Source organism: Cricetulus griseus, chromosome 4 (genome assembly GCF_003668045.3).
Source record: "Cricetulus griseus strain 17A/GY chromosome 4, alternate assembly CriGri-PICRH-1.0, whole genome shotgun sequence".
NCBI lineage: Eukaryota > Metazoa > Chordata > Mammalia > Rodentia > Cricetidae > Cricetulus > Cricetulus griseus.
In genome coordinates this window covers 214,812,760-214,838,698 of record NC_048597.1, presented here as the reverse complement: position 1 = coordinate 214,838,698, position 25,939 = coordinate 214,812,760, and the positions used below count along the sequence as shown (strand labels likewise).

Below are 25,939 nucleotides of genomic sequence, written 5' to 3'. Positions count from 1 at the left end.
TTTGGTGATCAATGGTTAGCATAAAGCAAAACAACTGATACTTTAAATTCATAGGGGGAGTTTTGGAGAATATAAAGATAATACTAATTATCCCTGAATTACCAATATGGGCTATGTGACTGTATGTACCCAATTACAGTGAAAAGAATGGTGACAATATGGCCTGGAGTTTGGTATAGTTAATGTCTTAGAGTTAAAGGGCATTTATTAAACAAGGATTTTAGCAGTCTCGGAGGCAGAAGCCTATGGGCAGAGGGAATTGTCCACCTGTATAAAGAAGCACTTGTCTCCTGGAGTATCATAAAGGCTATAAGCCTTGGCTCGCACTAACATTGCCACTCTGAAGACAAACGTTTACCTGCAAGGCTGACTCTCCAGGGATATCCATTGCACTATGCTCTGGTCCACCCACGTCTGCGGCACTTTCCAGCTCCCAGTTGCGACCATGTAACTTTTCTTCACTCCATCTAGTCATTATGATTGGCCATTTGGCCACCTCTTTTCAGATGGAGGCATCCCACAAAGATGGGCCTGGGTAAGGATTTCTCTCTCTCCATGCTACTGGGTTGATCAAACACATAATTCGTTTGTGACTCTCCAAGAGTCAGTAAAAGCATGGATGGAGGACCTTCTGTAAGCCATAATGTTCTGCGTGGCCCAAAGGACTGCATCTACAGCCACAAGGCGGTCATCGTCGTGGCAGGGGAATTTGTTCTGAGTTTCAGTGGAAAGGTGGGACCACGGCCTGGCAGCAGAAGTTTGCACAAAGTGATGCTACAGACTGCCAGCAAAGATGCCTTCCCAAAGGGGAGGGGATTTAGAAGATGCAGCTAATAAACACTGTGGAGATCTTTGTCATTGATTGACTTGGAGCACCAGGGCAGCCAGCACTCTGCCCTAAGGGCAAGGAAAAAGATCTACGTTCAGTTGCTTATAGTGTGCCTTTCACAGACACTGCACTTGCCTGGCAGCCAGGCCTATCACCTGGTTGTTGGACAATGACTGGGAGTCCTTCACACTGAGCTGTTTGGACTGGCAGATAGATGCCTTTGTAGCTCTTGTCTGATAGATGTCCTGTGTCTGTCCTCATCAGCCATCAATCTGGTGCTGGAAGCCTGCTCTTGTCTCCTGGAGGACTGGTGAAGATCTGGCCTGGGGTAGCTGTTGGTTCTTCAGGTGGAAGGCATAGATTAGACACATATCACCACATAGGCTAGTTAAAAAGCTTGTTACTTATAGACCCTGGTCAGGGAGGGATCAGGGAGTTGGGAAAAGAGTCTATTCTAGGTCACTAAATAAATAGTCAAAAGCTTGTGGGTAGGTGGGTGAAGGGGGAGGGGGAGAGGGGGAGAGGGGGAAGTGAACACACAAACTATGGAATAGGATATGGATCATTTTAAGTTCAATGCTTGAATGGCCATTCAAATGGCCCACATAATAGAAAGACAGGATGCAGTGAGCCCAGTTTGCTAGGCCAAAAAACTGCCTTACAGTATATCATGCCTGGAAAACAGTATTCCACATCATTGAACCCCTTCCTCTGCCTCCTGCATTCTGCCTGCCCCTTATACCATGATGTCCCCTGTGCCTTAGAGAGGTCGGTGTAGCTGTCTCACTTTGGGCTGTGAATTCAGCAGCCTCTTTGTCTCAGCACTATGACTGATTACCAGCCTTGAGTCGTGGGGGCCCACTAAAAAAACAAAGCCTGCAGCAGCCCTGATCTAAGGGCATAAACTTAACCTAATTTGCAGACCATCATGTCCATTTAACAAAACAACAGTAATAGCTTTCCCTCCTAGGACCTAGGATCTAGGACCTCCCAGGCATAGGCCGTGCCCATAGCACCAGGTCAACAGCACCAGATGCAAACCCCGTTCCATGAAGCACGCCTCAAACCCAAGCAGAAAGTGGTTGGTTAACCACCTAACAGTCAGGCCACTGTGTGCTCTTGAGCACATTTGCCTGGCAGGTCAGTAGTTTGGCATGCAGGGTTCACAGCTGGATAAAACTGATGATGACAGGAATATTAGCCAGCAGGGGGAAGTTTCCAGCTCAGTTCCCGCTTAATTTCATTGTGTTCTGCAATCAAAGCATGCAGTGCCTTCAACAATCCTGTCTTACCATCTTGTTCTGGAGAACGAGAGTAACAGTATCAATAGCTGATGCTGTTTGGAGGGCCTCAGTGTACTCTCTGGCCAGCAGCTCACAGAAAGGTAGCCTGCCCCGGCACTGAGATCTTCCTTTATACTCTTATGGATTCTGGGCATGTGTTCTAATCCCCATCAGCAATCTCTGTTACGTCGTTCCCACTGTAAGGATCCTCGTATCTCCTCTGCATGTATCTTCTAGAATGACAGGAATGTTCAGAGCCTGTTCCATTCCCTGGGCTCTTCCACCCAGTGGTTTCAGTTTGTTTTGTTTGTTCTACTGTTACCGCTTGCGCCATGGGGTAGTGGCTAATGGATTTGCTTTCAGTGTTATCCACAAACACCCCTGGGCAGCTGCTCAGTGGAATCTGGCTAAATAAAGGCAAGCCTTTTAGTTCAGTACTGCAGGGAGACAACAGACAGGATAAACTAAGTGACCACAATTCCCAGAGTAAGGTCCATGCTGGTGTTGCTGAAGCTCTGCTCTGCTGCCACTGAGACTGGTAAGTTAAATCGACACCAAGCTGTGTGGTGGAGATCCAGTGTTTGCCTTGCTTGGTTTTTCTTCATTAAGCTCTCACCCTGATGTTTTGATCTTTTGACTGGTTTCCAGAATTCAAGAACATTGGGCAGTGTTTACTGCTCTAGTAGAGGGACTTTTTGTTTCAAGTACTAGAGATCAAACCCAGGGCCTCATGAATACTGAAAAAGTGCCCTTCTCTGAGCTGTATCCCCAGTGTTATGTTTTTAACATGGTTTTTAACCATGGAATTGCTTTTTTATTTTTGTCTTTCCAAGTATGTCAGGACAGAAATGACTTTTTAAAAACTGTGTGTGTGTGTGTGTGTGTGTGTGTGTGTGTGTGTGTGTGTGTGTGTGTACTAACAACTGCTACCTAACAGTTTCCATGAGTCGGGAATGCAGGAGTGTTTTTAACCTTGAGGCTGCCATCTACACGATGGCTGGATTGTTGTCATCTGAAGTCTGCACTGGAACTGGAGAACCCCATCCAAGCTCATGCACATGCCTGAAGCTCGTGCACATGCCTGAAGTTCCTGCACATGCCTGAAGCTCATGCACATGCCTGAAGCTCATGCACATGCCTGAAGCTCATGCACATGTCTGGTGGCAGAAGGCTTTAGCGAACATTGGTGTTCTTGTTTTTTGGGCTTGATTTTCACTAGACTTCTTGACTCTGTGAATTAAAATTTTTAATCAAGCCCTCATCAAAAAAACCTTCTTTTGTAGCAGAAGGAGACCACCACAGAAAGCCCTGGCTAGTCAAAATGCAGAGAACAACTGACCATGCAGTTCCCAGCCCCAAAGGATGCATCTGCAATACAACGTCTACGCTTAAGACTCAGGGACCATCTGGGAAGAGGGGGCAGAGAGATTGTAAGGGCCAGAGGACTTGCAAGTCTTCTAGGAGAATGTGCCTTCTAGCTATGACAGGGAAGCTACATTCATGAATCTCAACATCATGGCTGCCTAAACAAGACTTGAACAATTCTAACAACAGTTGACAGCCCAAGGCAGATGGGGGAAGTCTCATAGGGTCCCATCCCTAGAGGAAGAGCTCCAAGCAATTAACAACTGCCGAGAAAGGGGGATTAGTTTTTTCCAGCAGGGTGAGACCCTTAAGTGGTTTTCCAATACCAAGTGGTCAGCCCTAGGAACATACATGCAGGCCACACTGAATATATTCAGCAGTTTGTATTTTTATGTTATTTATTATATGCTTACGTTGCCTTGGATTTGGGAGGGGGCAGACATTGAAGGGGTAAGAAAGAGGAGATGGAGTTGAGAATGATATAATTATATTTTAATTAAATGAAAAATTTAAATAGCAAAAAAAAATCAATTGAAAATGTTTCAGACATAGTTTTCAGCCAATGGTTTTTCTGATTCCTTTTGGTATGGCATGGCTAAATGCCCCCCAGATGGTGGTCTCTGATCAAGGCTTGGTCCACCACCTTGTGATGGTGGCTTCACAAGGTGAAACCTAGTAAGGGGGTTTAAGTCACTGGGGACATGGCTTCAAGCATGTGAGGCCATGGTCTCCTGACCTTTGTCTTTCATCTCCCATCATAACATGGGTGGTTGTCTTCTCTGCATGCAATCCCAGCATGACTGCCTGTCACAGGCCTGTCAGCAATGGGCCAACAGATCTTAGACTGAAACCTCTGAACGCATGAGCCAAAATAAACTCTTTCTCTGTGTTTGATATCGAATCAGAAAGCTGGATCGACTCTCCCCCTCTTTCCCTCCCTCCTTTCTTTTCTCCTCTCTTTTTCTTTCTCTTTTTGTCCTTTGTAATTTGTTAATCTGCCAGTTATATTTTTCATCTCAGACACTGCCATTTTCATCTCTAGTTCAATATGGATGTTTTAAAATATCTCCCATGTCTCTATATTTAAGCTTTTGACCATATGGAGTGCAGTTACAGTAACTGCTTTAATGTCCTTGCTTTCTAAGTCTGGTATTTGGGTCAGTTTTGATTGACTGCTACCCCACCCCCCAAATATGGGTGGTATTTCCCTGTTTCTTTGCCCAGTAATTTTTTGACTGGATGCCAGTCAATGAGACTTATACTTTGTTGGATGCTAGATATTTTTGTGTCCCTATAAATACTCTTGGATTTTCTTCCCCTGAGATACAATTAAGATACTTGGAAACAGTTTTCTCCTCTTAGATTTGGCTTCTAAACTTCTTTAGGAAACAAGAGAGTCATGTTTAGTCTTCCTTATTCCTCACAGCTTTGAGAGGCCATTCTGAGCACTGTATGGGGCTTCCTAAACTGTAGGTCATGACCTCGTGGAATTGAATGTGGGGATTGTGAAACTTTTAGCAAGAGAGAAAGGAGCAATGACCAAAACCTAGTTCAAATTCCAAGGTATTTTGCCAGAGCTTACCCATGGTGCATTGCACAACTTCACTATATCTTTGGTTCTGAACATGCAACATTGTGTGCTTTTCACTGCATTTACCGTACCTTTGTGGCAGGCGAGCATAGGAAATAGTTAGTACCATGGGATCCCCTACTTAGTGTGGGCTTGTGTTTACACCCCTCTCTTGTAGTAATGCACTTGACAGCCCAGTTCCTTCACCTGTATAAATTATGTATGCATACCCATCTCCAAACAATGCACCTAGTGATCTCAGAATCCCCACCTGTATTAGACTATATATACACTCCCATCTTTGCTCAATGTTATACGTTAAATACATTCCCAAAGTGTCTAGGTATAAAGAATAGCAGCACCAGTCTGGCCTGAACTGCCTTACCATCTTATGCCTATGTACAATTGGGCATGTATGTAATTAAAGTCAGATGTATTAAGGGAAGGGACATGTTCAGTAGAGAAACCATTGTGATTTATCAAACCAGCCCCTCCTCTTGAACCCCATGAAAGGAAGCCCCGAATAATAACCAAGGCCCTTGAGTGTCCTCACTCACATGCCCACTGTCAATCTTGACAGCATTTCTCTCCATAACCTGCACTGCTATTTTGCTCCAAGTGAAATTATCTTGCTTCTTTCACAATTCTGTGATTTTCAATTCTTTGGATCAGTCACCAAGAACCTGGAAATATGTGTTCCCAAATCCAGTCACCAGCAGCATCACCAGAAAACAGCCACAAACACAGCCCAAGACACCTAGGCTCAGGAGTGCAGACTGGTGTGCTCTGAGCTGCAGCGGCTTTACTGTACACGCGGAGTTTTAAAGCCAAATACTGAATACTATCCTACAGTCTTTCTTCAGCGTGTATCAATTTAATATATCTTTGAACTATATTATGTTAGAATGTTTAATTTGGGGAGTTGCCATTTCAGGGGCTGACTTGATTTTCATTTTTTTTTTTAAATCATCAGATGAATTTTGGCTTGAGATGAAGGCAGAATTTCCAATAATTTCTGAAAGATCCCTAAACATGCTTTTGCTGGTTTGTGCTATGCATTTATGCAATGCTATTCACTTAAAATGATGATTATAAGATCAAAATATTGACCAACTCTGGGGAGCATTGATAATGCTCTTCATTCCACAGTATCAAATATTCTGCCAAGATTTAATTCTTTACGCAAAACTAAATAAGAACACCCATCTTGCTAGCATACAAATCTGATTCATCTTTAATACATGATAAAATATGTATATGCATCTACATTTACTTAAATTCCTTTATGATTTACTATTGATAAATAATTGCTTCATATATCTATTTTTAAATACCTAATATCCAGGATCACCTAAAAGTTTCTGGGGTGAAAAGGGTTATGATCAGAAGAGTTTAAGAAATCCTGCTTTGGAAAGGATATGTGATAGGTAGGGTTTTAGTTGGGGGGGGTAGGGGAGGATGGGAGGGAGAAGGAAACTGGGATTGTCATGTAAAACAATCTTGTTTCTAATTCAAAATTTAAAAATCTGTAAAGAAAGAAAGAAAGAAGAAAGAAACCCTGCTTTGTCCAGCGTCCCATACATCTGTTCTGGATGCTGTACTTGACTGTGTGGGCATAAGACACTGTCTCAGTAACTGTTCTTTTCACCTGGCCTCAGGTTTCAGACAGGTCCGGATGGCGTTCTGTCGAATACTCAAGGAGAGATCATCTAGAGACCTACAAACCTCTCTCTCTGCGGCTTTCTTCTTCCCCATGGTCTGCACTGAGAATTCCAGACTCCTAGGCTTCCCTTGGCTCCCAGTCTTATTAAACTTCATTAGACGATGCCAGATTATTAGTTTGTTTTCTAGACTATGTAGCCCAAGCTGGCTTCAAACTTTCTATCCTTCTGCCTCAGCCTCCCAAATGATGGGATTACAGACGTGCACTACAACACCGGGCTCAAATTGCTCTTTTTAAAGCTGTGCTAACTCCCATTCCTCTGCCATCCATGTCTGAGAACACACATCTCTGCCAACAGTACTTATTATCACACTTCTGCAAGATTCCTCTCTATCCAAAGGGTGGAAAGGATTCCCTACAGTCACACCACTTTGCATTCTCAGAACAGATTGAGCACATTTTCCTAGGTTGATTGATAAAATATTTACTCCTCTATTCAAATCTTTTTGGCTGATCTCCTATTTGGTTATGGTTTTAGTCTGTGACAGCTCTCTAGCTCTAGACATGAAAGCTTTTCATCTATCAACTCCTTTTAATTCACTCCATCTGGATTTTTTCCCCTTTGATATATCTGTTTCAATGAAGCCTTTAAATTTTGATGAAGTCAAAATTTTTATCTTTTCTTTTGTATTGTTTTTATTTGGTGGGGGGGGGACAAGGTTTTGCTATGTAGCTCAGGTTGACCTTGAACTCCTGTATCTACACTCCAAAAATTGAGATTTTTACTATCATGAACCACCATGCATGGCTATAGCTATATTTTTCTTAGTTTCTAGGTTTCTACCTGGACTAGAAAGTTTTTCCAAACTTAAAAACTAAAAGGTTCTGGGCCTGGTGCCATGGCCCTGTAATTCCTTGTATTTAGAAAACTAAGTCAGGTTTACAAGATCAAGGTCAACCTGAGAGACTCAGAGTCTCCCTCAGCGGGAATGGCAACTAGGATGTCACTCAGTGATAGATGCTTGCCTAGCATCCATGAGATCCCCAGGTTCGATCTCCTCTAGTAGATCACTGGGAGAGGGGACCTGCTGTGGGCAGGCAGTGTCTAAGAAACTTCGTCTTTCACAATCACAATACTAAGGTAGTCAAGGTCCCAATAAAGGCTACAGCTGAAGCTGTCCTGTTGCAAGCTCCTCTCCGGCACCAGCTCTCTAGCCCCCCTGATCATAGAATGGCAATGAGAACACGGGGATACCATTAGCAAGAAGGGCTATCAGGTGAACCCTGGCTGGGTACATGTGGGAAGATGTCAGATAGACTGTACTTCCTGAGTGTGAAGGAACATGCTAGAGCCTTGCTGGTGGCTCCTGGCTGCCCCTGGCTGGAGCCTAATGCTGCTCTTTATCCAAGTCAGAAACCCCAGGAACTGGAAGAATCTCTCAGCACCCTCAAGAAGGGTCTAGACTGTCCTTGAGCAGATGAGAGGGTGGGGTAGGAATGGAGTAGCCATGTGGAAAGCTGCGGTTCTATAACCCCCCCCCAAAAAAAAAAAAACATATATGAGGAGTGGGAGGGAGTTACTCTGCATGGCTGCATGGAAGCAGTTCCTAAAAGCGGTGGTTTGCTGACTACAGTCCCCAGTGTCAGGAGTTGAGATGATGCCACAGGAGCTGGTCAGGGGGACTCCAAAGCTCCCCCACACCCTGCCAAAATAGTAGCATCATGTTTGCTCGCCAGAACTAGAGAAGACTATTTCAGAAAATAACACATACCTTAGACCAGTGCTTCTCAAACTGTGGGTCATGAGCCCTTTGGGGGCTTGAACAGCCCTTTCACAGGGGTTGGCTAAGGTCACTGGAAAACACAGATATTTACAATTCATAACAGTAGCAAAATTGCAGTTATCAAATAGCAACAAAAACAATTTTGTGGTTGGGGGTCACCACAACATGAGGAACTGTGTTAAAGGGTCGCAGTTAGGAACCACTGCCTTCGACAGTAGATAGAGAAAGTTAGCCAGAACCAGCAAAGCTCTTCCTCCCTGCTGGCTGGCCTTTAAAGTGCGGAAGGGCACTGTGTGGGCTGCTGGGGAAGCTGTTGTCAGTCTTGCTCTGCTGTGAACCACGGGCCAACCATAAGGCAAGATGTGTCCACCTGTACAGTAGTGGCTTAACTGTTTGGGGGATAACCAATTGGCCTGTTTGAATTTGAGGCTTATTCCGTGGTGGGATGAGGGGACAATGGCTGGTACTGTAAGCCTGACCAACAACTCGGGCTTTGAGAGGTCATAGTTGGGGAATTATTACTGTTGTTTAACTAAATCAACATAGCGTCAAACTGCCTTCTAAACAGCTATGCTTATGCCTATAGTCAAAGCTACTCCTAACTTTAATCAGAAACACTTCTTACAATGAATGGCAGTGAATGCAGAGATTTCTGGAAGCCCAAGAAGCTGAGAATAACAGCCCTAAACAAGACATTTACACTCCCTCCTGTGATGTTCATGGAGCTTTAAGGGTGTAGAGAGAGGCAGGAAGTATGTGTAAGAGCTGGGAAACTGCAAGCTGCCTTTCTCGGGACTTGGTAGAACCATTGCACTTAACTCACACATGTGGCTACCTGCTCTGGACCCACACAAGACTGGCCCTGTCAACCGTCTTGGAAGGGGGTGCTCATAGGGTCATACCTTTTGCTGCTGAAGTGTTAGCTGGTGAGTGGTTCCATTTCTAGTTGTGTACACACCGCTGAGCCCACCAGGCTCCTACAGATAGCTCCAAACTCATGGTCACACAGAGGGCTCTGATTAAGCCCAGTGAACCACATAACAAAAGGAATAGACATGAACATGAGAGATTTTTAGGCCAAAGTGGAATGGCGAGGATGGTCGGGGTGGCGGTGAGATACAAGGAGGTGAGGGTAAGAGTGACCAGTGTGCATTGTGCATGTGTGTGAAATTACCCAAGAACAAATACAATACCGAAGGCAAATAAATGGTGAGCCAAGGTTGAAAATAGTGAGGAAGTGGGTGGCCTCCTAGCAAAAAGCACAGCACCAAAATCAACTAGGAAAAAGATGAAAACTTGGACAGAACAACCAGTAGAGGTGATGATGTTGTCCTGTGTTAAATGCTGAGCCATTCTTGGAACAAAACTTACCTGTTATTATTATTTATTTTGGAGGGTTTTGAGACCGTCTCTGGTAGCCCAGGCTGGCCAGGAACTCACTGGGCAGCCTAGTCTGGCCTTGAATTAATAGCAATCCCCCAGCTTAGTTTCTCAAGTGCAGGGATGTTACTGCTACACTCCGCTCTCTATTTTCATTCTGGATGTCTGGTTCTTTGGACACATTGCTGGATTCTACTTTGCAATGTATTGTTTCAGATTTTTGGTTCTATAATCAATAATAAGGTTGTCCTATTGCCAAGGTCACCAAAAATACCACCCATGGGTCAAGTCTAGCCTACTGCTCATGTGACCTTTTTTTTTTTACAGTGCCCATTCCTTGCTGGGCCATCACAGTAGAAGGAAGGAGGAATATATGGTAAAGAGATGGGAGAGAAAGAGGAACTGAGAATTCTGTGAGCTATGAAGAAAGGCAGAACTCAAGGAGCAATGGCAGTGAGGAACACTCTGACATGAGAGCCCTGCACAGCCACCTGAGACCGTGTGATGTCTGGGCCCCTGCTGCAACCAAGGGCCATGTCTGGGTCCATGGTCCTTATGCAGCTGGGGTCTGTGTTGATGTCAGTGACCTGTACTAACACCAAAGGCTGAGGATGCCCGGGGTATGCAATGCAGCCAGAAGCCAGGAGGGCGGGACCAGTGGTGACATGAGCTTGGGAGAGTTGGCACCAATAGTGTGGGAGAGCCCTCACTGGGGTGGCACAGGAGACCTGGCCCTGGTGCCCTGAGTATGGGAGAGCCAGCCTTGCACTGCACGGGGGAAGTGCAGGAGAACTGGCATTGATGGTGTGGGCATGGGTGAGCTGGTCCTACTCCTCACCTGGGCTGTGTGGGAGAGCAGGCCCTGATGTGGAAGCAGGAGAGCTGACCCTGATGTGAGCCCAGGAGCGCTCATGATGCTGCTTGTGGGAGAGCTGGCACTACCAGAGCAGCATGGGAGAACTGGCCCTGGTGGCAAGGTACGGGCAAGCCGGCCTGAAGCCTTGGGTATGGCAGAGCTGTCCCCACCCCTCTCTGGCTGCTTCAGGAGAGCTGGCCCCGCCCCTCACCTGGACAGAGGGCAAGCCATCTCTGGTGGTGTGGATGAGGGAAAGCTGGCAAGCTGACCAACTCAACTACCACCCAGGCCCAGATCCAGGGCTTTGGGTTGGCCCACTCCAACATCTTCCCGATTTCGGGAAGGCATGAAGGGGCCACGCATGTGGCTCCATAGCTGCCAAGATCCCTCACGGATCAGGGCAACGGCAGGATATTTGAGAGTCTCTATGACGGTCCAGTATTGACTTTGCAGCAGAAGCCAGAGGTCTTGAACTAGCTTAATGACTCATTGCAATGAATATTCTCAAGTAAAGTTGCTTGGGCAGAAGGGTACACCATGTGACACTCTGCAACTTCCAGTGCCACTATGGCGAATGAGTGTGTGATGGAGATGCAGGAAAGACAGGATGCAAACACAGAAGACTGCAGCTGATAAAAGAGCAGGCTGTTGCCCAGAGGGGTTGGTAAGATGTTTTATTATTTTTCATTAACTTTTGTTGGGGGACAGTTACCAGGGTGGAGGGGCAGATACGGAAGAACTGGAAGAAGAATGAGATGTAAGATACCCATAGATTCAATTAAAAATATAAAATGAATGGTTTTACTTAATTATTTTTTAATAATAATTCCCAGCTGTTCTTATACTTCAGCAGACATGAGACCAGGTTTGACCAATCACATGTACCTGTGAGGGGTTTCTGGTCTGAGCTTGAGATCCAGAACACCAGGATCACATGCTCTGGGCTGGTGGTGGCATCCTCAACAGTTGCTGCAGTGACAATGTTATCTGTCCTCATGGATATACGACTTTTGTTGATTTGCCTATTTTCTGGGCCTGATCACCAGGCTTCCTAAAAATTGGTGGGAGACTGAATATTGCTTCAGTATGTGTATGTTCCCGCTTAAATGAATATGAACCAGGATGTTATGATTACAAACAATGGCCAATCTACATGCATTGTGAGATAAGCCATATTCACTCATTTATCATTTGAAACCACCATGGATTCAGGTACCATGTGTATAAAGTCATTCTGATAGTTTCCTATGTTTGAAGCTCCTAATCTGATTTTAGTGCCAAATATGTGCTTTTCATCTTATTGAACTTAAGATCCACCTCTTCAACCTCCCCAAGAGCTGGCATGTGTCACCATGCCCTGCCAAGAATATTTCTGTAGGAAAACCCAGTGGTAAGATCTGCAGCAAAGGGTCTGTACATCTTCACTCTTGGTAGTGTCAAATTGTTATCCAAAGACTTTTTGCTGATTTACATTCTGAGCAACAAAATATATAATGCTGCCTATTTCTCTCTACCCCTGCCAACGCAGAGGACCTGTCACCAATATGTTCCTTTAATTTTTTTATAGATGAATTAAGCGTCTTCACATATGTTTGGGATATTTTTCTCCAGCCCTTTCTTTTTCTGTGGAACTGTCTGTTCATGTTTTGGACTAGGTGGTTGGTTTCTCTTCTTTTAATTTGGCATATCTTGGTTTAACCTCTGACCTACCGGGATCTGATGGACTGGAGTTTAGACTCAGCTGCCTTCTATATTAATTGTAATGGCTGCTGGATCTAGAGTAGCCCTTCATTCAGACCTCAGGGGGAGGAAGTGTTTTTTTAACTTTGGCACAGTGGCTGTGCCTTAATCTAACGCAATTTCAGCCAGTAATTGCAACTCCAAAGTTACTGGCTTGCTTGTTCAGGCTGCAGCCTGGCTGGGATTCTGTTCCCGTAGGCACCAGCCCTGTTGCTGCTGCTAAAGGTAGCTTTAGCTAAATTTCTATCTTTGTATTTATAATTAAAACTCAAGACTCAAAGACTGGGGTGAAAACCTGCTAGCTCAGAGAGGCGGAGTAGCAAATAGCTAATCCCTCCTTGCTGGCATCTCCCCCACTCGCCCCCCAAAAAGTCCTTGTGCTCCACCAAATAAAAAGACCTGCAACATTCCAAATCCCTCTCTACCACTTCCTGTGCCTCTCTCTTCCAATGCCCTCTGACACTCTCTGATTACTTTCTGTCAAGTAGCTGTTAACTCAGCCTCCTGACTCAAGGTTAATTTTATTTAATTAAGGCAAACTCAGGGTTTATCATGTGATCGAATGTCCCCCACCAAGGAAGGGAGCCCAGGATCATGTGGTTCTGCTTCCTAATTCAAGATATTTGCTTTCTAGCTGCATCCACCGATTCCAGAAAGGCTTTCAGTGAAGTCTGCCTAGAAGATTCCATGTTTCCTACTAATCATCGACTGTTCTGAAAACCGGTAAGAACGTGTTGCATAGATGTCTGTTAGTATTTTAATGATTTTCAGTAGATTATGAGTAGGCTAGATTCTCATATCATGTGCAAATAATTAGAAATCTGCTCCCTAAATTTCAATATTTATAATCTCAGTTCCAATTTCTTTTAGAATATTAACTTTAACCATATGTGTGTGTGGCGGGGGGGGGGGGCACGGACAGACAGACAAGCACAGACACAGAGAGACACACAGACAGACACAGAGTCTTAGTATATAGCCCTTGCTAGCTTGGATGCATACCAGGCAGACTTTGAACTCACAGACATCCATCCACCTGCCTCTGTTTCCTGAGTGCTGGGATTAAAGATGTGTACCACCATGCTTGGCCCATTTTTTTTTTTACACATTTAATATGGGGTGGGGGTATTGCTGTCTCTGTCAGTGTGTATGGGGTGGTAAGGAGATAACCAGATGGACTTCTGTTTTGAACTAAGAGGCTATTCTGGCCCCAGGCTAGGGGGCAGAGGGCAGACTGTGGGTGTAAGGGGTGTGTGTAAAGGGGGTAGGGTGAAACACTGCACACATCCTTCGGACCAGTCCAGGCCCACCCAGGCTCCAAAGCAAGAACTGAATACATAAAGTGCAACCATGAGGTTGAGGAGAAAGGGAAGGGCACTGGGCACACCCACGCCCACAGCCCACATTCAGTGCTGCTGGGTCTGGCCCACCTCTTAGCCAGACCCTCTTGTCCAATCACCCCTATGTCCATCCCTCTGTGGGCCAAGTAGAGCCCTTGTGAAGCTACTGGAGGTAGCGGCTTGGCCACATACATATATACATACATACATACATACATACGTAGGTACATACGTACATACATACATACATACAAACATACATACATACATACATACATACATACATACATACATACATGTATTTTGAGACAGGGTTTCTCTGAGAAGCCCTGGCTGTGCTGGACCAGGCTGACCTCAAACTCGCTTGCTTCTGCCTCCCAAGTGCTGGTATTAAAGGTGTGCTCCACCACTGCCTGGCTAAAAATAAATATTTAAACAAATATATCAACACAGCTTTTGGGGGAAATTATTTTTCCAAAATTTTGAGCATTCGACTAAGAGGGTTTGTGTTTTTCTTTTTAATTATGTTTCTATTTACTCTTTAAAAATGTCATACAATATATTTTTTACCATCAACTCTGAATTTTAGTGAATAAACAATGTTCCTTTTGACAAAACCACATCAAGAAGGAAAGCATTCAGAACAAGCGTTTCTCAGCTCGTCTTGAGTTGGCTGGAGAGGAGCGCCCTCTAGGGGAGGCAAAAACAGCAGCAGCAGCAGCCGTAGGATTTGTTTGCCGGTGCTGGTTTGTAATAAATGTTTCAGGACTGGGATTTTGTTGCAATCCTTTGAGACAATGGTCCCATGCTGGTAAGTGTTAACATTGTTCAGACTAGGTTATGTGATGTGCTCTTTGTCATTCAAGGCAAACACAAACCGCCATCTCCCCAATGCATGGGATCCTGGTTAGCTTTAAATGTCAACTTAGCACAGAATCATCAGAGAGGAGAACCTCAGTTGAGAATTGCCTAGATCAGATTGGCCTGCAGAGATGTCTGGCGGGTGTGGGTGGGAAGATTGTCTCAATTGTTAATTGATGTAGGAGGGGCCAGTTTACCCTGGGTGGCACCATTCCCTGGACAGGGGTCCTGAAGTGTCTAAAAAGCTGGCTGAGAATAAGCCTATCTGAACCAACAAGTAGTCGTCTCCATGGTCCCTGCCTCACTGCTGTGAAAGGAGTTCCTTGGCTGGTGGTAATGCCATGTAGAATAGCAAGCAGGTCCACCTTCAAGTGCCTGCCTTGAGTTCCTGCCTTGACTTCCCTCAGTGATGAATTATGGTCTGGGGTCGTGGCCTAAAACAAACCTTTCTCCCTTAAGTTGTTTTTGGAAAGAATATTTTACCACAGCAACAGAAATGGAACCAGAACACTTAAGAAGCATATACACATTGGCCTGTCACTCACAGGAAGGTGACCTTGGTTGAAGTTAGGGTAGCTATTTGTCTATGAAATTTGCCTACAACGGAGTTTCAAACTTTCTGAACAAATGCACAAAACACAAGTTCTGAACTTAGTGTGCTTGGAAACTATGACTGTGCTCTCTGACCAAGGACAGACCTGTGGCTGAGTGGCCTAGGCTAAGGATGTAAAGGTCAACTTATTTAACTGGCCTAGATGGAATTCATTCAACTCAATAGTTACTTAGTGAGCACCTACTATGTGACAGACACCATTGTAGGGGCTGGGGTCACAGCAGTGATGACACAGGAGAGATTCTAGCAGCTGCAAATAGTGCTGGGCACACAGAAGAATGGAGCAGAGAGGAGAGGAACGGTATGCTAGGGTGGAGAGGAGGCCTCAGGTTTATTCATGTGGTTAAGGAAGCCCCAGTGAGAGGTGAAGGGGGAGGGAAAGCATTGAGCAGCTAACTGGGAGACCACCACATCTAACCCTGTCCAGCCTGTGTGAGGAACACTGCAGCCATATGCCAGTGAAACATTCCAATCTAAAAGCTCTCAAAACACCCAATAGTCAGCAAAAAACAGGTGCATTTGACAGGATAGGATAAGAGCAACTTTGGGGACGCTGATATGATTCTGTTTAGCCTCCTTCTGCCATGGTTTAGTTTAACCCCTTTGTATGGTTGTCAGATTACTCGTTATCTTAAACTTTCTCATGTGAGGTGCAAGATGGCACTGCCCTGGGCTTTCTGCCGGCTGGGAGGTGTGTGTGTGTGTGTGTGTGTGTGTGTGTGTGTGTGTGTGTGTGTGTGTGTGTTGGGGGGGTGGAGGGATACAGTAACCAACATCTCTGGCCACATCTGGACTGGTGTATTTATTGACTTGCTCGCAGGCTCTCAGACAGGAATCACAGTAACTCTCAATGTTGCCCCAAGCATACAAAATGGGCCTGTCAAGTCCCAAGCTGTACAACTAACTAGAGTCCTCCGATGGAGCGGCAGAGGGTCCTGAGAATTCTTAGCTGGATATGTGAGAATCAGGGATGGAGTTGCTAAAGAATGGTTTTGCTGTGGCAATGTGTATGTGTGCCTTGGCAGAATGCTAAGGATCTTCCTGGCCTCTCTAAGGAGAGGCTAGAAGGCTCTCAGGACAAATTCCCATCTCCACTCAGGTCATGGTGGGGACATGGGGCTTTCTGAATGCCTCCCCCCCATACTGAGGCAGAATCTATACCTCTTAGCAGCTGTCTAGAACTGGCTTCCCAGCAGTGAGGCATCCCACAGTATAAGGAATAGTCATTGAGCCTCTCTGTCGTCTGAGCTGAGAACCACTGGATCATCTGAATCTAAAGATCAATCAGTCGTTGGCCTTGATTTTCTCCTGTTATGTGCCCGTGTGTGCTTTTTGGAGAACAGTGCACCATAGAACAATTACCGTTCCTGATCACTATGAATCCTCTAGGCTAAGAGAGCTATAGTTGTAAGGCTGCCACACACCTGGTGCCTAGGACATAAAAGGCCAGTAAGAAACAGAACAGTTCACGCCTTGATCTTGTCTCCATCAGTTGTTTGTGTTCCCAGAAAGAGGAGGAACATGATTCCGTATGGGACGAGGAGACGCTGGGACTCTGAGGAGGTGAAAGCTGCTATGCAAATTGGCATTTCTTCTATCAGGCTGAGGAACCCAGCGCTCATTCTACTGTAGTCATGGGTTCTGATTGCCAGCCCAGCCTGCTGGTAATGGGCCAGATCTGGTTCTAAGGTTGAAGACGGAAATAGTCCCAAAGAGATTAATAATTGCCATGTATGCAATAGGCAAAATGTAGTGATTAAGAAGGGGATTGGTAGATTTAATTAAACACGCCAGACAGATTTATATAATGTTTTGAGAGGTCAAAACAAAACAAGATAACACCAAAAGCTGAAAAACATCAGGGAGAGGGGCTGGAGAAATGTCTTCTCAGTTAAGAGCACTGGCTGACCTTCCAGGTGACTGGAGTTTGATTCCCAGCACCCACAGGGCAGCTCACAACCATCTCTAACTCTAGTCCCAGGGGATCTGATGGCCCCTTCTGGCCTATGTGGGTACCAGGCACACATGTGGTGCACAGACATGTGCGTAGGCAAAACACCCCTATACATGAAATAATAAAAATATGGAAGACAAGGATGGGAGAAGATATGTCTGACAAATCTAAGCAAAATTAACTTTTATAACAAAAAGTTTAAATGCTATGAATATGAGGAATATTTTACAGGAGGAGTTGGCAAAGTGCTGAACAACCAACCCCCCCCCACCTGTTTTATTTCTGTTCACTTTTTGTGGGAGATGACCTTGAACTCCCAAGACTTCAGCAACTCTCCAGAAATCTTTCAGGCCTTTGGTACTGGATCGGGACTGCGGAGGTACTCAGCCTTGAAGACTGAGGGTTCTCAGCCTTTGTAGCGTAAGGCAGCATATTTGGGCTACTCTGGCTGTATCATGTAAGTCAATTTATTAATTTCCCTTCAAATAGACTTTCATGCTGTTGGTTGTGTTGTTCTAGAAAACACTGAGGAATACAGGTGGTGGTGTGGCTAATGTCTAGGAGAACCTGCTAAGCCAGGAAGTTCTGCAACTTGCCCTCCCACCTGACACTGGCTATCACTGGCAGTCCTGGAGTTATCTCTGCTCCTCTGAAGAGTTGAGCTCTGAGGGATGAGCACAGCAAGCGGTGGCCCCTTGCATAGCTCACACGGGTAAGGAGCAGGGGCTTGAGGATGGACCCTGTAGAAATGACCAACTTTCTCACAGCACCCACACTTCTTTGTGTATGAAATCTTGAAAATCTGTATTTGTCTATGAGGAAGGCGCTTGAAAGCCTATAGAAGAGAGAAAGATGAGGGTTGGGACCGAGAGACATGTGTAAGATCAGCTAGGAGCAGCGTGCCTGACAAGGGGCAATGTGGTCCTTGTTATGTTTTTATTTAAAAAGAGGAAAAGAGAAAGCTGCAAGATGAGACATGTTAACTAGTTTATTATATGGCCCGGCAGAGTAAGAAGACTAAGAGAGAAGAGGAACAGGGGTAATGGCTGACCGCCACGGCCAGCCGCCATAGAGAGGCAGAGAGAGCGCGTAGGTGGGAGAAGACAAGAGCAGAGAAGGAGTGAGCAGAGAGAGAGCGGCGTAAAGAGAGGAAGCAGAGAGGGAGTAGAGAGGAAGCAGTAAAGTTGGAGCTTTTAAAGGGAAGACTGCACATGCGCACTGAGGTTCCATGCATGCCCAGAGTCCTCATGCGTGGCGGGTGACATTGTGATGACGTAGCATGTTTTCTTTCGCATGTCCTGACTGTTGTCAGGGGGCAGGGTCTGTCTCTTAAAGATGGAGAGCTGATCAGCGTCAAAGCCTGAACCTTTCCGTCCTAACCCTCCTGGTTTTCTTTATCACTATACAAGGACAGGGCTCTCTGGGGACCACATGGGAGCAATAAAATGAGGCACATTATTTATACTTACACCTCTTAATTTATTTCTGTTGTTCTTGTAAGTGCCTACTTTGTTTTGTTTCAATATTGTAGCTCAGGCTAGCTTTGAATTCACTACATAGCCCAGTTGCATCTCCTTGCCTCTGCCTCCTGAGTACTGGGATTACAGGCATGTGTGTTCTTTTTGACAGGCAGAAAATGTTGTGGCCTGGCATGTCTCAGCCCCAAGCCACAGTAGCCATGAGATTCAGCCTGAGCGGGGGAGCGTGGACTTGGGAATTCCTAGTAACCCAATGGCGATAAAGACCAGACATAGGCATCTTGTCTTTAGAGAGCTCTCAGTTCCATGCTGCAAAACTGGAGTCTCTTGTTTATTCAGCATCTTCCTGGTGTTAGACCCTCGAGAAACTCAGGTATCCGGGGTCCCAAGCCATGACTGTGGTCGCCCCAATCACCAGGTGGATTCGAGAGCTTGCTGCAAACTGCATGAGGCTTTATTGTAATTTAACAAGCTAACCCCATGTTAGCTCGGGTCTTTCACCCACCCACCATGGCGGATGGCTCGCAAAGACTCTGAGAAGCCACAGGACTGAGATCTTATAGGGCAGCGTAAGGGGAGTGTCTAGGGGTACGCACAGGCTCACTATTGGTGTGCCTCCAGGCTTGGAGGGTTTGCCCTGTGTTGATTGGCCAACTGGTTGTTATGGCCCATAGGCCCTCCCAGGGTGGTTGCTATGCTCTGCGTCATTGCTGTGTGCTTGTCTGTAAAGTACACCCAGAGTACCACCAGCTAACTTCTGATTGGTTCCTTGTCACGAGGCAGGCATCTGACTTTCTAGTGTCTAGGACAAGGCCATAGAGCACGTGTTCAGCCGTTACGGCTGCCGAAAGGGGAGCTGGTCCCTTCACTGGCTGTTTCCTAACCATGCTTCCCTGACCATGAGGCCATTTCTCTCTCTGTTAGACCCCTCTGTTTGATCCCTCCTAACTCTCTCTGTCCTCACTTGTTACTTACACACCCGACCCTCTGCGCTGGAGCAGGCCTATTCAAATATTTAGTTCTGTAGAAATGCAAACTAGGGGACATTCCCCACTGAGGCCATGCTATTCAATAGCAAATCAGCTAGCATCTGCAATTCAATGCAGAAGATGCTCCAGGTTACTGGAACCGCTGCAAATTCCCTAATGGAATTTTCCTGGCTCCCCAACAAGAAAATGGACAATTGTTACATCCTCTTCATAAGTCTCTTCCTGAAGATTCAACTGTGACCAGTTTCTTAACTCCTGGACTGTGGTCACTCTTGATCTCATAACGTCCCCTTTTCTCTTCATTCTCATGCCAGGTGGCTCAACCATCCAGAAGCAAGCTAAAGGAATTTACCATTGTACAGGGTTTGTAACCATATCCACCATTTGGCAGGGAGTTGGTAGGAGAAAAGTGAACAGTAAAATGAGGCTGCCCCTTCTGCTTGTCTCGTCTGCCTACCTTGGCTTACCTTCGTCTAGGCCAGAAGCTGGGCAGTCCTGATCATGGCTGAGTATTGTCCCGGCAGCTGGACCTTTTATTATTGAACACCCCACCTGTAGAGGGAGACAAATAATAATAAATCACCACTATTGGCTGTCTGAATATTGCCACACTACACATGAAAGACCTCCGGAGGCCCAGGCCCCCAGGATCTTGTCCCAGGACCTTGGACACCCCAATCACCAGGCGGAGGCTGAAACTTGATGCAAACAGCAAGAGGTTTTATTGCAGTTGATTAAGGAGCTAACCCCATGTTAGCTCAGGCCTTTCATCCATCCACCATGGCAGATGGCTAGGAAAGACACAGCAAAGCCACGGCATAGAGATCTTATAGGGCGGCGTAAGGGGAGTGTCTAGGGGTACGCACAGGCTCAGGATTGGTGTGCCTCCAGGCTTGGAGGGCTTGCCCTGTGTTGATTGGCCAACTGGTTGTTATGGCCCATAGGCCCTCCCAGGGTGGTTGCTATGCTCTGCAGGTCATTGCTGTGCGATTGTCTGTAAAGCACACCCAGAGCCATAAAGCATAGCGCCACCAGCTAACTTCTGATTGGTTCCTTGCCACAAGGCAGGCATCTGACCTCCTAGTGACCAAGGCAGGGTTAGGAAAGCACATGCTAGGCTGTTATGGCTGCTGAAATGGGGAGCTGGTCCCTTCACACAGCATAAGGAATATGTTGATTTATGTGAGCATCGTGACAAATCACACACTTGGTGACTAAAGCAACAGAAAGATGTTGTTATGGTTCTGTAGACTAGAGTCTGAAAATAAGGGGTCTGTGAGCCTTGACGAACCTAAAGCTCTAGGGGAAGAGCTTGTCTTGCCATATCTGGCTTCTGGGGGTCACCAGCATTCTTTGACTGGATGTCACGCTCTCCAGTTCTGCAACTATCTTCATATCACCTTCTCTTCCTTGTCTCTCTCAGGACTCCCTCTGCCTCCTCCTCCTCCTTCTCCTCTCTCTCTCTCTCTCTCTCTCTCTCTCTCTCTCTCTCTCTCTCTCTCTGTGTGTGACATATGTGCATATCTATGGGGGTGCACATGCCCACATATGCACAGAGGCTGGAGGACGACATTGGAATATTGAGGACCCTACTTTATCAACACTGCCTTATTCTCTTGAGACGGGGTCTCTCACTGAACCTGGAGTTAGGTTAGCAGCCAGCAAACCAGCAATCCTCCTGTTTCTACTCCCCAGCACTGGGGATTGCAGGTATATGTGACCACATCTGGATTTTTATGTAGCTTCCAGGTATTTGGACTCCAGTCTCCATGCTTGGGCAGCAAGGTTCTTTCCCACTAAGTCATCTCCCCAGGCCTCCCTCTGCCTCCTTCACATAAGAAAGTATGTGACTATATTTAGGTCACACTCAGACAATCAAGGATAAACTCCATTTCTTCACAAGACCCATAACTTAAACACATTCACAGATTCCAGGGAGTTGACAGGGATAGATTTCTGAAGGCCAGTTTTTTTAGCCTACCACAAGGCCTATTTTTAAGCTGTCAAATACAGCCTTAGAGGCAGTTGGATTCAGAGCCCCAGACAATGTTCCCAACCCCTCCTGTCACATCTGCTCAGTCTGCAGTGACAGCAAGCCAGATGCACTTGAAATAGAGACACCTTTGGCACAGAGGCCTGACTGGAAGAAAATCCAGCTAATCAGCAAACTTGGCCAAGCTGAGGCCACCCTAGGCTGTTGCTCCCAATGGCAGATTGGCAACGTTCATGTCTGAAACTGATCCTGGAACTAAGGCCCAATGCCAAAAGAGACAAGAAGGAGCCTATTGTAACCCCCCACCCCCTCCCCAGGGAATACCAACCTTGGGGTTTGCTCTTCAGCAGCTCCTGCCTAGATATTTCCATTCAGAGACCAGCTTAAGTGAGTCTGACTGCAGCAGGGCCAACTGGGAAAACAGGGATTCCATATCCTGAACCACAGGGCCCTGCGGGCCAGCACGGGACTTTGGCAGGGAGCCAGGAGGATAGCACACCTCAGCAGAGCAGCAGCAGGACACTCGGGTCCCATGGGTTTGTGGGGGAGGCAGTGCTCCAGAGGCAGCCCCTGAAGAAGGCCAGAGCTGAGTGGAGGCACAGCAGCTGTGACTGCTGCCTCTGTCCCCTGAGGCTGAGCACCAAGGCTTCTCTCCCTCTGCTGGCCACTCCCTGGGAGAAGCAGGCATGGCTTGGGAGCGGAGAGGGGCAGCTGGGGTGGCCACAGGAGCAGGGTAGGCCTGGAGGCCATGGGTTTGGGCTCACAGCCTTCAAATCCCACTGTCCTCAAAAGCAGCTGTGCTGATCCCTCCTCGGACTGCCTCCCTCTGCTGGGCCAGCTTCAGTGGCTGCTGCCGGAACTCAGCCTTCTGGGTCTTGGCATCTGTGGTTCACTCTCTTCTCAGTTGCCTCTCAGAGCTCTGTCTCATTATCTAGGCCTGAGATCCTTCATTTTCACCTGACTCCCTCGGGTGTCTGAGGTTCTTCTCTCCCCGGGGGGTTTCAAGTAATTGGACCCTGGAGAAGGGCCGGACCAGCTGCGAGCTGTGCAATGAAAGACAGGCCTTCCCAGGCTCTGCAACTGAGGATAGCTTCTCTGAACCCCAAGCCTCTTCTGTGTGTGAGGGTGGTGGTGGTCTCCAGGACAGCTGGGGCATGTTTTGGGGTTCAGGGTTCAGTATGATGTTCAACACCATTCTTCAAAGATTTAGCCCAAGGCCTTTGAGTTTTGTTTTTAGATTGATTTACGTGTAATAATGTGTGTCTCCGTGTGTGTGTGTGTGTGTGTGTGTGTGTGTGTGTGTGTGTGTGTGTGTGTGCACAAGTGAAGTACCCATGAAAGCCAGCAGAGGGTCCTGTATCTCCCAAAGGTGGAGTTATAGGCAGAGTGTATCCTGATGAGGATGCTCGGAACTGAACTTGGGTCTCCTGGAAGAGCAGTACACACTCTAAAGCACTCAGCATCTCTTATAAGACAGGCTCTGAGCTGGCCTCAAACTCATGACCTTCCTGCCTCTGTCTCCTAAGTGTTGTGATTACAGGCACTTTTCATCATGCCCAGCTTAGGCCTACAGTCTTGACCAATTTATGTCTGAGGGTCTCTCTCTTTGGGCATTTTAGGATAGCTTCCACCTTTTTTACTCAAAGCAACCCTGTGTCATCATTGTGAGAACTGTGCCTACTCTCACTGAATAGCTAAGGTCACTGTGCCTGGAATTCCACAAGACAAGTCCCTGAAGAGTTCACTGGTGTGTGGGGAGGGGGGTTGTTTAAAATTATTTAAAATTGGCTCTGAAGGGCAGACTCAGTGAGCTCAAGTGACTCATTCTTTCTGCTCTACAAATGATCCAAATACAAATTTGAAATGAAATTAGAATCTAAGTTGGGGGGAGTATAACCTTTGCAACATCTGTTAACTAGGATTTGGAGCCTGATGGGGGCAGGGCTGAAGAGAAGGCTCCACCTGGTGAAACTGTCTCCCAGGTAGGTGGCACCTGCTATTGGAGTCACACAATGTATCAGGAAGAAAGGCAGGAAATTTCTGATACCTTACCATTTAGCTGGCATATGCATTTAAAGAAATCCCCAGGCCTGTGCCTGAGGTTGGATACTGTTTGTCAGTAGTCAGCCTGGGAACTGGACCTGAGCTGAGGCAGACGATGCACCTCAGGAGAGAGATTCTGTTCTCACACTGGGGTCAGCTGCTCCCCTCCCATTCTCATGAGCTCTTCAGAGCTCTCTTTGCCCTCACTTCAGCATTTCACCAACTCTGCAGCCCTTAACATGTTCATGCAGCCATGACTGAGGCTAAGTCCCTGAAGAAGAGGCAAGAGGGTATAACCCTAATCCAATGAAGAGTCTGTCTAGCTTCTTGTGTCTAGTTCTTCAAAGTTCACAGTGTCTGATTAAAGCCCTGGACATTGTTTACACAAACACAGACACACACACACACACACACACACACACACACACACACACACACACACACACACAGAGAGAGAGAGAGAGAGAGAGAGAGAGAGAGAGAGAGAGAGAGAGAGATTGCAAGGTTGAGAGAATAAATTAAAATGGCTAAGGACCTAGAGGCCAAGGGTGTCAGGTCCTCTGGAACTAGAATTACAGACAATTGTGAGTTGCCATGTGGGTGCTGGGAATTGAATCCAGGACCTCTGAAAGAGCAGTCAGTGCTCTTAACCACTGAGCCATCTCTTCAGCCCCCTTATTTACTTTTCTTTCGGTAACGGGTAGCATTCTGTTGAGTAACATGAGGGTCAACCTTCTTACCTTACTCTCAGTTTAGAACCGAGCTGAAGAAGCCAGAAACACGAATGATCAAGGACAGGAGCCACCCCCAAAGCCCTCTTTAGCCAAAACAACAGAAAAATGCAGACCAAGATACAATCTCTCGCTAGGTATAACCCCTCTACTCCAATCGAATGCCCAACAGCATACCATCCAAGGCAGAGTGGGCAGCATAGACTCCTCCCTTCCCCAGACTGCAATAAGATTCTCCAGACCTGCTGGGGTGGTCTCAAAGGTGATTCAGTAGGCACCTGTGGATAGAAACTTTTTAAATGCAAGAAAATTAACATATTTACTATGTTGAGTCTTCCAACTGGCATGCCTTGTCTCTACTTATTTAGATCTCCAATTACTTCCATCTGTGTTTGGTAGTTTTTACCGTACAAGCTCTGTGTATGTTTTTCACTGTACTAAAGATATGAATGGCATTAAAATTTGGGGGAACCATTTGCTCATTCGATGTAAAAATAAAATTGACTTTTTGTTTGTCTTGCATCCTTGACTTTAATGAATCCACTTACTAGTTCTAGAAGTTTTTGTTTTATTTCTGTATATCACATGGGATTTTCTGCATATGAAATTACATCATGAAAAGATGGTTTTCTTTTTTACATTATGGTAGGCATGCTCTTTAATTTACTTTTCTTGCTTATTACACTGGCTACTTGTAGCCCTCTGCTGAATAAGACTGAGAACAGGTGATAAGTAAAAGGCTACTGATCTTGTCAAATGCTTTTGTGTAAATATATATATATATATATATATATATATATATATAGTTTTTCATGTGCAAATGCACGTATGTGTACATGTGCATGGATGCCAGAGATCTATGGGTGTATACTTTAGTCGCTGTCTACCTTTGGTTTGTTTTTTGTTTTTTTTGTTTTTTTTTTTTGAGACAGGATCTTGCACTATCTCAAATCTTACATCTTTCTCTCTCCCTGGTTCAATGACTCAACTAGGCTGGTTGCATAGCGAGTTCCAGAGATTAGCTTTCATCTCATTTCCTCCTCAGTGCTGTGATTGTGTCATTGCCAGGGATCCACACTCAGGTCCTCCTGCTTGTACTCAAACTGCACCACCTCCTCAGCACCTCATATGTTTTTATGCATCAATTAATATGATCATATCTTCTTTGGCCTGTTACTATAGTGGATGGTTATTAGTTGGATTTTGAATGCTGAACCTGTGTAGAATAAGATATGCTTGTTACATTATGTAGTTATTTAAAATGGGAAATTACCAATACGGAGCCAAGTAGAAATATAAGGGAAAATAATAGGGAAAAGCCTTACTTACAGAGTGACCCAGCCAGCCGGTGCAGCAGCAGTCTGTACAGCAAGCTGAAAAGGAAAAACGAAAGTGAAACCCAGCCCCTGAACCTCTCACTTTACATCACCCTGACCAGGCCTGCAAGGGCATGGTCAGGCAGACCTG

General features: G+C 46.0%; 1 long non-coding RNA gene across 2 annotated transcripts; it reads right to left on the bottom strand.

Moving 5' to 3' along the window:
• LOC107978484 lies at window positions 1-25,939 on the bottom strand. Of its 2 annotated transcripts, XR_003485119.2 has the most exons (5): window positions 25,802-25,939; window positions 24,650-24,750; window positions 20,173-20,257; window positions 8,483-8,564; window positions 1-1,170 (listed from the first exon to the last, which is right to left on the bottom strand). It is a non-coding gene; the product is annotated as an uncharacterized LOC107978484 (long non-coding RNA). The 2 variants fall into 2 exon arrangements; XR_003485120.2 differs by lacking the exons at window positions 1-1,170; window positions 8,483-8,564 and adding an exon at window positions 19,117-19,158.